Here is a 12,919-nt window from a genome sequence, read left to right as displayed (position 1 = left end):
CCTAGGCCCTAATTAAGACAATGGCGGTAAATGGCGCCTACCGCCGCGGTGACAGCGGGCAAAAGACCGTCTCCGCAGCTAACATCCGTCCGCCAAATTATAACCACAGCCAGATTTCCGCCACAAGAAGGGTAGAAATCTGGCTGGGGCCATACTGGCGAACGGTGTGAAGTTGGCGCTGCTACCACCAGCAGCACATGCCAGTAGACCACAGCCAGCTGTATTATGTCAAATAATACGGCCTGGCGGTGTTCTGCTGGCAGGCGCTGCTGGCGGTAGCAGCACCCTGTCCCATCCCCTGCCAGAAAACACCCTGGATGCAGGTAAGTTGGGTTTCCGACAGGGAAGGGGGGTGTTTGTGTGTGGGTGTGTGTGCATGAATGTGTGTGCGCGAATGCGTGTGTAGTGTTGTTTGTGTGTGTCTGTGTGAATGTGTGAGAATGCGTGTATGAATGGAAATGTGAATGTGTGCGTGTCAGTATGGCTGTGTATGGATGTGTGCATGAATGAATGGATGCATGCGTGTATGAATGCGTGTATGCCTGTGTGAGTGATTGTGTGAATGCGTGGTATGTGTCTGCATGTGTGTATGTATGGGGGGATTAGAGGGGGGACTGTGGATGGAGGGTGGTGGGGCGTCTGGGGAGTATTTCCTCCTACCAGCGACAGGGAAGGAATTCCCTGTCACCGGTAGGGCCTACTACCACAGTTTTCGTGGCGTTACGAACGCCACGAAAACCATGGCGGTAGGCAGGGTCAAAATGCCGCCAGCGGTACATTCGAGGCCGCCGGGCTGGAGATTGTTATCTCAGGCCAGCGGCTTCTACCGCCATGGCGGTCGGTGTGGTATATTGGCGGGTTGGCTTCAGCCAACCCGCCAATGTCATAATGTGGCGATATGTACCGCCAGTCTGTTGGCGTACTACTGCCACATTAACATCGACTGCCGGGACCATAATGACCCCCTTAGATTTTGTATGTCATCAGCTGCAGAGCTTTTTCAAAATGTCATTCGACGTATCAAACAGTCTGTTGTGAATGTGTTCAATTATAGCAATGAGATATTAGTTTTTGGAGTTACGCAGAAGTAGCACAATAGAGTTCTCCTACAAGTATTTTGTTTACTCAGTGATGCAGGTTTTTTATGACAAATTTAATTGAGATTTACCATAGCAAGTGGGCGAAGCTGGCCAGCTATTGTACAAAAAGGAGAGAAACTCAAAAAATACAACTACATTTGCACCAAAGTTGTACATAGAAACCTTCCCGCACCACACCACCACTCAACAGCAAGCAATGATGTGTATTTCAGATAATATTTCTCCCACCTGCATGGCCATACGTTCAAATCTCTTCATTAATTAAGGAGTGCTCTGTGCAAACAGGCTGTAGAATAATCTGCCGATAGTCCGCCTACCTGTGCCAGGCCCTGCTGTGCTTTTGAGGGCAATCCCTTGCTTGATATACAATGACTTCAAGGCCCATGCAGTGATCTAGACCTCTCTTCAGCATTGCCCATGATGGGGGAGCCTCGGCTTTCCAGTCTCTGGAAATATCTCTCTTTGCCAAGGTCAGGCCTAAGAATAGAAGCACCCTTTTTTACCTATTGCTCCTAAGGCATCTGTAACATGGAGGAGGGTCAATCTCAGATTTAAAGGTATTGTCCAGGAGAGTACCTTGCTGAGACAGGAGGTCACCCCATCCCAGAATTTGCTCCAGACTGTGCATTCTCACACCATATAGAGGAAGGAGCCACCCACTGCTCGACAGCAGAGGAATAGTTGAGAATCCACCACTTGCATGCGCCATAGGCGATATCTGGTGTAATAGGCACTATGAAGGTATTTAAGTTGTATCAATCACAGGCATTCTGAAATGTCTGCCTCATAAGGTGATTTTAGAGCTTCAGACCAGTTGTCATCGTTGGGAGTTCCAAGGTCAGTGTCCCAGGCTATTTAAAGGGCTGACAGTGTATGTGGGATGTGTATGATTAGAGTATGATATAATTTGGCCAATTTATGATCTTTTAGGTCTTCCGCAAGAAGTTTGCCTTCCAGGAGGTTGTAGTCGGGAAGGGAGTCAAGGTTGCCTATGTAAGGGGCAAGTGATTGATGAAGCTGCAAGTATCGATGAAATTAGCTGTGATAGTCAGAAGTCATGCTGGAGCTCTAGGAAGGACTTCAGGACTGTATCAGTAATTACATCTCCCAAGGTAGATATACCCATCATATCCCACTTCCTAAATCCTTCTAGTCGTGCCACCTGTCAAAGTGCATAGCCATGCCATAGCGAGATCTCTTCCGTGAGATTTCCCCACCATCCCATTCAACATAAATAACTTTTCCATATGGTCAATACCACTCATGTTGCCAGGGGCAGATTGTTGAGCCAACCACCCCGTAAAAAAACTCCAGCAGGGGAACGACCCATCACCCACCTCTCTGCCATGCATTCCGGGTCCTCACTGTGGTCACACCACCATTCATTAATAATGAGCTGACGAAAAGCAGAGTAACATGAGGATATGCATGCAGCTGCAATACCGCATGGTATAGTTATAGGTAGATTGAAAACATTTAGCTAGAGTGATGAGTGGGGTCCTCCCACCCCAGAGAAACCATATAAGGATTGTATCAATCTGTCTGAACCAAGACCAGGGTACGGGATGAGGCTGGGTTTGTAGTTCATAAATTAGCTGGGGCAGGGACACCTTTTTGAAAAGAGCAGATCGGCCAATAAGCGACAATGGCAGAAGCAACCATGTCTGTGTCTCTTCCCTCACTCGTGTCAGGGTCAGCTCCAAGTTTCGCAACCAGGAGAATGTGGCGCCAGGCATGATAAACGCTCACATGGTCCTAAAGCCTCCAGTCTACAACTGCAGGTGTGCAGCTCAGTCAATCGGCCCAGCATATCCATTCACCCGAAGCACTATCAATTTGGAGGAGTTTATGAGCAGCTTTGATGTATCACTGAATATGAGCTTTATTTGTGGGAGTCTCTTCCCTTTACCTCAGGGTCGGTGATAAAAAACAGGTTGCATGCGTAGAGGGCAATTCAGTCAGAGCAATCTGGGCTACACTGGAAGCCCCATACCTGGGCATCCATCCTGACCAAGACATCTAAGGGCTCCTTGACCAAGGCAAATGATAATGGGGAGAGTGGATACCCCTGGTGCGTCCTGCGCTGGATTGCGAATGGGTCAGACACATGGCCAGTAAGCCTGATTGCAGCTGTCAGGTCAGAATATAATAATCAAACATACATAATGAATATGGTGCCAAAATATATCCAAGCCAGTAGGGCAAACAGGTAGTCTCATCTAACAGTATCAAATGCCTTATCAATGTCGGCCAAAAGTAGGGCAGCTGGTTGCCCCAGACGGTGAGCGAGGGCATTAGACACATGTCAAATGTTGTGATGAGTGGCCCAAACTGGTGTAAAACCAGCCTGATCTGGGTGAACCAGATCAGAAATGTGGAATACCAGTGTATTCACTAATGTTTTGGCTATCTGTTTAGCTTTTATGTTGAGGAGGGAGATGGGAAAAAAGGGGGAATGTTCTTTTGGTTGGCTGCCTGGTTTGGGGAAAATCATGATTTCAGCATGGCACCAGTTGGGAGGGAATGGCTCCTCCGCACCAGCGGCACAGATGACTGCCAGGAGATGATTCCCAAGTTTAGGCATATACGTCTTCAAGAATTCACATAACAGCCCATTTGGCTGGAGCCACGAGAGGGCCACTGAGAGCTCCGCCCCTGAGATCTCCTCATCAAGCTGGGCTTTTGCCAAATGTAATAGGGTTTTAAGAGGCAACTTATCTACAAGCTCTTGTATTTGTACCTTGGGCAAACTCTCTATCATCAGGCATACACCTTTGCAAAATAGACAGCATAGCTGCTAACAATCACATGGGGTTCAACTGTCAATGTCCCACAGAGGTCCCGGAGGAGAGGAAAGGCAATGGACAGGTAGGCCACTTGACATAATCTATAAAGTTGTTTAGTGGATTTATCACCCCATTGTATGCACATCTGTGTTGCCCGCCAACTCTGTTTGGCCTTGTCTAACAGCAATTGATGTTGTTGCTATTGAGCTTGTCCCAGTTGCTGCCTTGCTGAGTGACCATCAACCTGGATCTTGAGTTCCTCCAAGTCTTGTATCTGAGACTCGTGGTCTGCCAGGCTCTGTTTCCTTTGATGACGTTACCTCACACAATAGCTTATGTCCTCCCTACCAGAGCACTGGCTCGTAAACTTCCCAGAGGGTCACTCCAGACACCACAGTACCCTCATTCAAGAGGAAGTATTCCTCTATGAATTGCATAATGTGTGTTCTATCTGGGGACTGTTGTAGATGCCAGGGTAGAATTTGCCAGCGAAAGGCCTATCTTTGGGGCCCTAAATGCAGGGTAATGACTATTGGGGAGTGATAGGACAATCCTTGAGTCAAGATGTCAGCATCCGATATTCTGTACACACATGAAGTGAGTACATGAAAATAATCCAACCAGGAAAAGGACCCGCGGTTCATCGAAAAGTATGTGTATTCTGAATCTAACAGATGGTGTACCCTCCAGGCATTTGATATACCCCAGCATGGACATCAGTGATGCAAGCCTGGTTCTATTCCATTCATCCATTTTCCCATTCGCATGCCATGATAAGCATGTGGGTCAATGACATCATTGAAGTCCCCCTCAACCAGTATAAGGCCACCGGGAGGGTCCCCCCACAGATGAACAAATTGATCTATAGACGATTGCCACAAGGAGGAAGCATACACGCAGAAGAACATGATGGGCTCACCCTACATGGTGCCAGTAACAGCTGTGTAGTGGCCCAGGCAGTCCAGCCTTGTACTATTGACCTGGAATGGAATTCTCTGATGTATGAGAATACAAGTACCTCTAAATCGCCTTGTAAAACCTGGATGGAACACATGACTGTAGCTATATCTGGTGAGGTAGGGGCTTTGTTGCCGAAGAGATGTGTTTCCTGCAGCATATGACATTAGCCTCCTGTCTTTTGGCATATTTTAAGACCACACCTCACTTGATCTTATCTAGTGCTCCCTTGACGTTCCATGACATGACCAGTAAATTACTTGGTGGGATATCTGTCTCTACCACGCTCATACAATGATGGTAGGATTGAAAACATGTCATAGAGTGTGTGAAAAGGTGAATTTGCAAGGATGGTCTGTGCAGGCAAACAATCGTTAACAATAAATATTCTCACAACACCCCCTGCAATACATCAAAGAACAAGAAGTATGGTCATGGCTGCGGCTGTGTAGTTGCATCTGCTGGAAATGGCATGATGAGACCTGATGTGACCCGCCAGACCCCCCCAGTTGATCCAGTGGGACAGCACAGGGCGTCTGTATGGTCAGAGCATAGGTGACTGTTCCATCACACTCCACCCCATCAAGGCCCAATCAGAACTGTATACCTCAGTCTATCCAGGATCCCGAGGTAAGGCTGGTTACGAATGCAGCAGACAAATGTCCACAAATGTCCATTGCTTCTGGAAGATTAGATAGGGGGATCACCAGGAGTACAGTACAGCCTTGGTAGAGCAAACCAGACCAGACACCCCCACAATAAGTCAACCCACAGTGGCAGCCACTCTCATTCGCCCCAATTGCCCAATGATGTTGTGTGTGGCACCACTGAGGCACAGCATATCGGTGAGGCTCAATATGGTCAGCAGTGCACAAGCTGAAAACTGCACCAAGGGTGGACCCCTGCCACCTCCTGGGATGGTTTTGAAATGTATTGGTGAGTACGAAGGGCAATCCAATCTCCTCCAGCACTGGCCCAGATGGTCCAATTCTCATTGAGGCACAGTTCATTCAGGGTGAGCGAGCGCACAGGGGCAGCAATGGGCACCTGCTGGGGAAGGATGTATAACAGAAGGCCTTGCGATGTTGGCAAAGTACGTCCCTCCCCAACTCTTGGTCCACCCACGTCACCTGGCCCTAGGTACTTTAAGCATCTCGCTGTAACTACAGACATCTCCTGGGAGCAGACGTAAGGTCACATCAGGCAGGTCCCTGGATGTGGGGGCCAGTCCAGGCAGAAGGGACACTCACTCCTACAAGGCTGGACGGTGCCCTCCACACATCTTTAACTGGGCCCGCAGGCAGCCCAGCTCTATTTGTGTGCCAGCCTGCCTCCATGGTATTCAACTTGTCAGTCCTCTCTTTCTGTTGGGTCCTGGATGGGACAAGATATGCCTTCAACAGGTGTCGCGGAGGCAAGTCCAGGGTGTAGCTGCGCTCGAGTAGACTCAAGCAAGCTTTGTCCTTGGCTAACAAGCGGTAGATAGCATGGACGCTTAGAGCTGCCCCACTATATTAAGCACCAAGCTGCAGCATGGTTGCAGCAGTCGTGGTGAATACTACAAGCAAAAGACTGTGGGCAATCAATTTTAGGAAGGCATGCTGCGTGTCTGCATTTTGGTATGTCTGAGCCGGTGGGGTCTTTGCCAGGGGAGTGAGGCGAGTACAGTGGCCGATGTAGAGCGACCGCTGGGAGCTGGGTTAGAATGCAGCAGCCATGATCAGCTGCTAGGCCACACCCCCAGTGATGAAGGCTTGACTTTAAATCCAGACAAGTGTTAGTACAACAAGACAAAACTGAAATTCTTTGGCCATATCTTTTCTGAAGGGGGTATGACAACCGATCCTACAAAAGTACAACCTCTGTCAAATGCTGACCCCCCACAATATGTTTCTATGGTAGATTAATTTCTTGGCATGAACATTTACTGTTCAAGGTACATACAAGTCTTTGCCACTGTTAGTGCTTCATTATGAGAGTTGAGGAAGAAAAATGTTTCACTTCAGTGGTCACATGAATGTAAGAGAAGTTTCAAAAGAATCAAACATGCCATTGAAAATGCTACTGAAATCAATCCAAAGCTTCATACAGAGGTTGAGTTTGATGCTAGCTTAGTCAGGTTAGGCTCTAACCCTGCACAGCACAGTGGACACTCAATGGCATATTGTGGCCTATACTAGTCGAAGTTTTTTCCAGACAGAATGTGCTTACCCACAACCTGAGAACGAAAATTTAGCTGCGGTATGGGCTTGTGAGCATTTCCATGTAATCCTGTACGGAAAGCCTTTTACTCTGATAACCGATGAGTGAGCTTTACTGACCATTTTTGGCAATCCAAAAGCCAAGATGCCTCCTCGCATTGAATGATGGGGACTATGGTTATACAATCCTGCATCATTCAACAAAGGACCAAAACTTTGAAGAGTGCTTTTCCAGAGTTCCTATACAAGGTCACGGTAGTACACCCACAATTACATCCTACGTTAATTTAATTGTAAAATCAAATTCACTATCTCATTAGCCCAGATGATCAGTGCTATACGCCATGATACTGACATACTGAAGATAAAAGACATAATTGTAGGAAAGTGCCCCTTTTGGCATGGTTACCCCGCCACTTTTTGACTGATGTTGATGCTAACTTGGCTGAGTGTATGCTGGGATCCCGCTAACCAGCCCCAGCACCAGTTTTCTTTTCCTAAACTGTACCATTGTTTCCACAATTAGCACACCCCTGGCACACAGCTAAGTCCCTTGTAAAAGATACCAGGGGGTACCAAGGGCTCTGTGGTCAAGAAGTGTCCCAAAGGGCTGCAGCATGTATTATGCCACACTAAGAGACCCCTCACCAAACACATGCACACTGCCATTGCAGCTTGTGTGTGCTGATGGGGAGAAAAAGGTGAAGTCGACACGCCATCCCTCTCCGGGTGCCATGCCTACCAACCATTGCCTGTGGCCTAGGTAAGTCACCCCTCTAGCAGGCCTTACAGCCCTGAGGCATGGTTCACTATGCAACAGGTGAAGGCTTAGCTGCATGAGCAATATGCCCCTACAGTGTACAAGTCCATTCTTAGACGTTGTGGCCATATTAAGTACATGGGCTGGGAGTTTGCCATTATGAACTCCACAGCTTCATGATGGCTTCACTGAAGACTGGGAAGTTTGGTATCAAACTTCTCAGCACAATAAACCCACACTGATGTCAGTGTTGGATTTATTGTAAAATGCACGCAGAGGCCTGTATTTCACCCAACTCTTTAGTGTAAGGCTGACCAGTCTGTGCCAGCCTGCCACTAACAGACAGGTTTCTGACCCCATGGAGTGAGAGCCTTTGTGCTCTCTGGAGTCAGGAACAAAATCTGCTCCGGGTGGAGGTGCTCCACACCTCCCCCCTGCAGGAACTGCCACACTTGGCGGTGAGCCTCAAAAGCTCAGGCCTCCTGCTACCGTGGCCCAGTGCACCCTAGCTAGTGGAGATGCCCACCCCCAGACCAAGCCCCACTTTTGGCAGCAGGTGCAGTGGAAAAATTAGGCAAAACAAGGAGGAGTGAGTACTGCAGCTGGGACCACCCCTAAGATGTCCAGAGCTGAAGTGACCCTCTCATTGCAGAATCTGTGATCTTTCTTTGGAGGAAAGTAACCAATATGGATAGAAATGTGCTCCCCTGCCCAAAGGGAATGGGCACAGGAAGGGGCATAGCCAACCTCAGAGACAGTAGCCATTGGCTACTGCCCTCTGACCCCTGTAACACCCCTAAATGTAGTATTTACAGGCACCCCTGACCCTTGCTCTTCAGATTCCTAAATAAAACAAAAGAATTGGCAACAATAGGAAAAACAAACAATGAACGTTCCCATAATTCTCTACATGTCATGATAGTTGAAGGTGCTCATACACTAAAGCACATTGTTTCCATAATGTGCATCCTGGAATTCCATAATAGAAGACCAGTAACATGGATAAAACAAAAGAGAATAGTGGAGCACACACAATATTCAGTAATATAAAAGTAGTAAGGGCCAATTAAGGCTTGGGAGAAATGCTATAAACACACAAATTGTTCCTAAGATAGTGTTCTTACATTTATATCAATGGTGTGGGTTCTCTTATTGACATATATATATCAATTTCTTTATACATATAACATTTTATTGAAAACAACATATACCATAAAAAACAAATCATAACATGACAAACTCATACAATGGAAATGTACTACATTATGACTATCACAAAAGACAGGGGGGGTCATTTTGACCTCGGCGGTCTTTTTGAAAGACCCGCCGAGGGACCGCCATGAGGAAGACGGCCAGTGGTGGCGGTTTTCCGCTCAGACTATTGTGACCGTTTGCAGCTCTCCGTCCTTTTTCAGACGGAGAGCCGCCAACAGCCATACTGGCGGGAGGCGGGGAAGTGGAGGTTGCTCCACCTTCACCGCCACGCCAGAACACCACCCAGAGAATCGCGTCCTGTGATTCGCCGTGGCGGTGTTCTGTTGGCGGTGTGGTGTCGGCGGAGCTGCCCCCATGGCTCCCGTCCCCTCCCAAAGGATCGTCGGACCAGGTAAGTCGATCGTCCGTGAGGTGTGGGGGTGGGGGGGTGTTGTGTGCGTGCATGGGGTGTGCGTGTGTGTATGTGGAGGGGGGGTGTGGGTGCGTGTATGCTTGCGGGGGTGTTGTGTGTATGGGAATGAGTGCGTGTATGTCTGTGGGTATGTCAGTATGGATGTGTGTGTGAATGTTTGAATGTGGGTGTGCGTGTCTGCCTGTGTGTGTGTATGTAGGCATGTATATTGGCGTGTGTGCGTGTGAATGTGTAGGTGGTGCCTGCATGCGTGTCGTGTGGTAATGGGTGATGTGATGTTGGGGGTCGGGGTGGGGAGAGGGACCCTGCCACCTTTGGGGGGTGGCAGGGGTGGTGAGGGGGTAAGGGAGGGAGTCAGGGTGCGGGTGGGGGTTGGGGAAGACCCCTATCAGTGCCAGGGAAGGAATTACCTGGCACTGATAGTGCTTACCACCATGGATTTCATGGCGGTTCAAACCACAGGAAATCCACGGCGGTAAGCCGGGTCAAAATACCGGCGGCGGTATAGTGATGGCCGCCGGGCTGGAGACCCAGGTCTCCAGCCCGGCGGGCGGAACGGAGAACCTGCGGATGACCATGGCGGTAACCGCCATGGTCATAATTCCATGAAGGGAGACCGCCAGCCTGTTGGCGGTCTTACTGCCGGTTCTCCGCCTTCCGCCAGGGTCGTAATGACCCCCATGGTGTATTCTTATTGCAATGAATCCATTCCAAAGTATTATGGGCCCAAAGATCATGCGTTAAGCCCACATGTAGAATCAGCCGACACATGTTTCGTCCAAAGCTGGACTTCTTCAAGGCTGAAAAATTATAATATAAAAATATTATATTACTTCTTAAAAATATTTAATATGCAAATCACAATAATAATCAAACACTATAAATAGATGAAAAACACACATCCAATCTCCAAAAGTGTGTGATAATAATAAAAAGTGTGAAAAAGAGAACCAACACCAAATGTCAAGTATCCTGCATATTCCAAAAGTATCTACTGATTTGCTAGAGGTGTACTCAAGTGCTCAAGTAATGAAAGTACAGATGTTTTTTTAATATAAAACAACCATGCAAGAATTATAAATTTAAAGGAATTTTAGTAGTTCCTGAGATGAAGTAAACTCTATGTAACAGGCCATCACCAGAGTGATCATGTTCACTGACCCCAAAAGAAAAGGTACCTTAATCATCCATATGTTAAGGGGTTCCAAAGAATGTTGTCTAAGGCTATAAATATAAATGGGGACCTGGTCATAAACTTAGGCTTGAAACTTTGTAAATATATTGATTCTGGAAGTGAATGGATCGCATACTAACCTTCATGTCAGTAGCCTCAATGCCAATATATTACGCTGGTCCTTCCAAAAGTCTGCTTGTTGTAAAATTCTATTTTGTTTTGCCATTCTCAACTAGAAAGAGATAATATTCTTACACACCTCATGTGGGGAAAAACAAACGGTCACAAAAGCCTATTCTTCAAAACTCCTATCTGAAAATAAACTACACACATTATTACCGTGTGTCAGTTATGAATTGAAAATATTGCTTCAAAGTGTTCACTAAAATGCAGTTTGAACTGTTAGACGGCAAGGTGAAGTCAATTTTAAACATATACAAGTATATGTATAGTTAGTGAAAATTATCCATAACTCAAATTAACTCGCTCCTACTTAAATAATTAATCAATATCAGCGTGTAACCATAAGTATAAAGCAATACTATACAACCAAAAGCTGGATAGCATATTACATAAGAAATTCTTATATGTCAAGCATTCTTTTTATACAGAAAACGAGTTTCAAAAGATCGTTAAAATTGTGGTGGCACTAGCCTAAACAAAAGGAAAACAACAGAGTACAAATCGATGTCCAGAAGTACCTGTGTGTTCGTATATCGAGCCGCGTAAAACCGTCTCCTGCTTGCCCCCATCCAAAACAATGTCTAACACACGCAATAAGGTAACCGTCTTATATAACCATTGCACGAGCCGTGGATGTTAATACGTCCGCAAAGGGGCGGAAACGGCATGCTGTAGAAAGCGAAGAAGTCTTTAAAAATGACGAAAAAGCGTGGCGGCCATCTTAGAGTGTATTGTATTTGGCTATATATTAAACAACAATATGAAGAGTGAATCGTGACCTACCTAATTAGAGGGTCAATTTAATAAATCCCTCTGATGTATGCCTACTGGCCCATATCTATTCAGAAATTGTCTCTCTCTAATACGATATACTACTGTGGCAATAGACCATCCATAGATAAATTATGGTAGGTACAATAGTAATGAAAAAACATGGCGGCCATCTTAGAGTGTATTGTATTTGGCTATATATTGAACAACAATATGAAGAGTGAATCGTAACCTACCTAATTGGAGGGTCGATTTAATAAATTACTATAATATATGCCTACTGGCCCATATCAATTCAGAAATGGTCTGTCTCTAATACGATATACCACTGTGGCAATGGACCATCCATAGATAAGTTATGGTAGGTACAATAGAAAACCAATTCATCTACAAAAACTCCCAAAGATGTTGATGTAAGAGGAATAGGTTTGGAATAAGTGAGGGGGCAAAGCCAGAAGATGTTAAGGGTGTAAAAAAAGGCAGTCCCCATAATGGAAGAGCAAATCTACAAGATGTTAAAAGTGTCTCGAAAAGACAAACCACATATTAGAAGAGCAGAAGAGAAAGCTGTTAAAAGTGTCTCGAAAAGGGACAGTTCCCACAATAAAAAAGTTGTGTGTCATGCCCACATTGAATCACAATATCCAATACATCTTGATCGAAAAATATTATTTACATATAGACCATAGTTCTAACCATATACAAAGCAATATAGTCTGTAACATTGATAAGTGACCTCCTTTTGAATGCACATCATTACAAACACAATTATAGAAAGTGATACAGTTCATCATCCAGATTCATCCCCAGTTCTATAGTCCTTAGCTTAATTATCCACTTTGCCTCATTCCTTCTTAGATCCAAAGTCCTGTTTCCACCCCTCGGATTTACTGGAGTGTGGCTAATGCCCGTATATTTTATTATTGGAACTTCTGTGCCTGGACGTCTTTTATTCATATGACTTACCACTGGTGATGCCATATCATTATTTCTAATTGGACGAATGTGCTCCTGAATACGTTCCTTCAAGGGCCTGATGGTACTGCCCACATAGATTTGGCCAAATTCACATTCCAAAATGTATAAAATAAATTTAGTATTGCCCCAAGGCTAGCTGCTTCCCCTGTCCCCATTCTAATGTTTGCTGACGACACTTTATGAATCTCGAGAACACCCATGGGCTTACAAAATGAACTGGATGCTTTTTATAACTTCTGTTTTACTAGAGGTCTTGAAATAAATCCAACAAAATCAAAGTTCATGGCTTTTACGCCACATAAATCGTTTAGGGGGAAAATGACCATAGCAGGCGAACCAGTGGAGAGAGTCAACCAATTTGACTATCTGGGTATCAGCCTAA

Source organism: Pleurodeles waltl, chromosome 1_2 (genome assembly GCF_031143425.1).
Source record: "Pleurodeles waltl isolate 20211129_DDA chromosome 1_2, aPleWal1.hap1.20221129, whole genome shotgun sequence".
NCBI classification, from domain to species: Eukaryota; Metazoa; Chordata; class Amphibia; order Caudata; family Salamandridae; genus Pleurodeles; species Pleurodeles waltl.
This window is presented reverse-complemented; position numbering follows the sequence as displayed.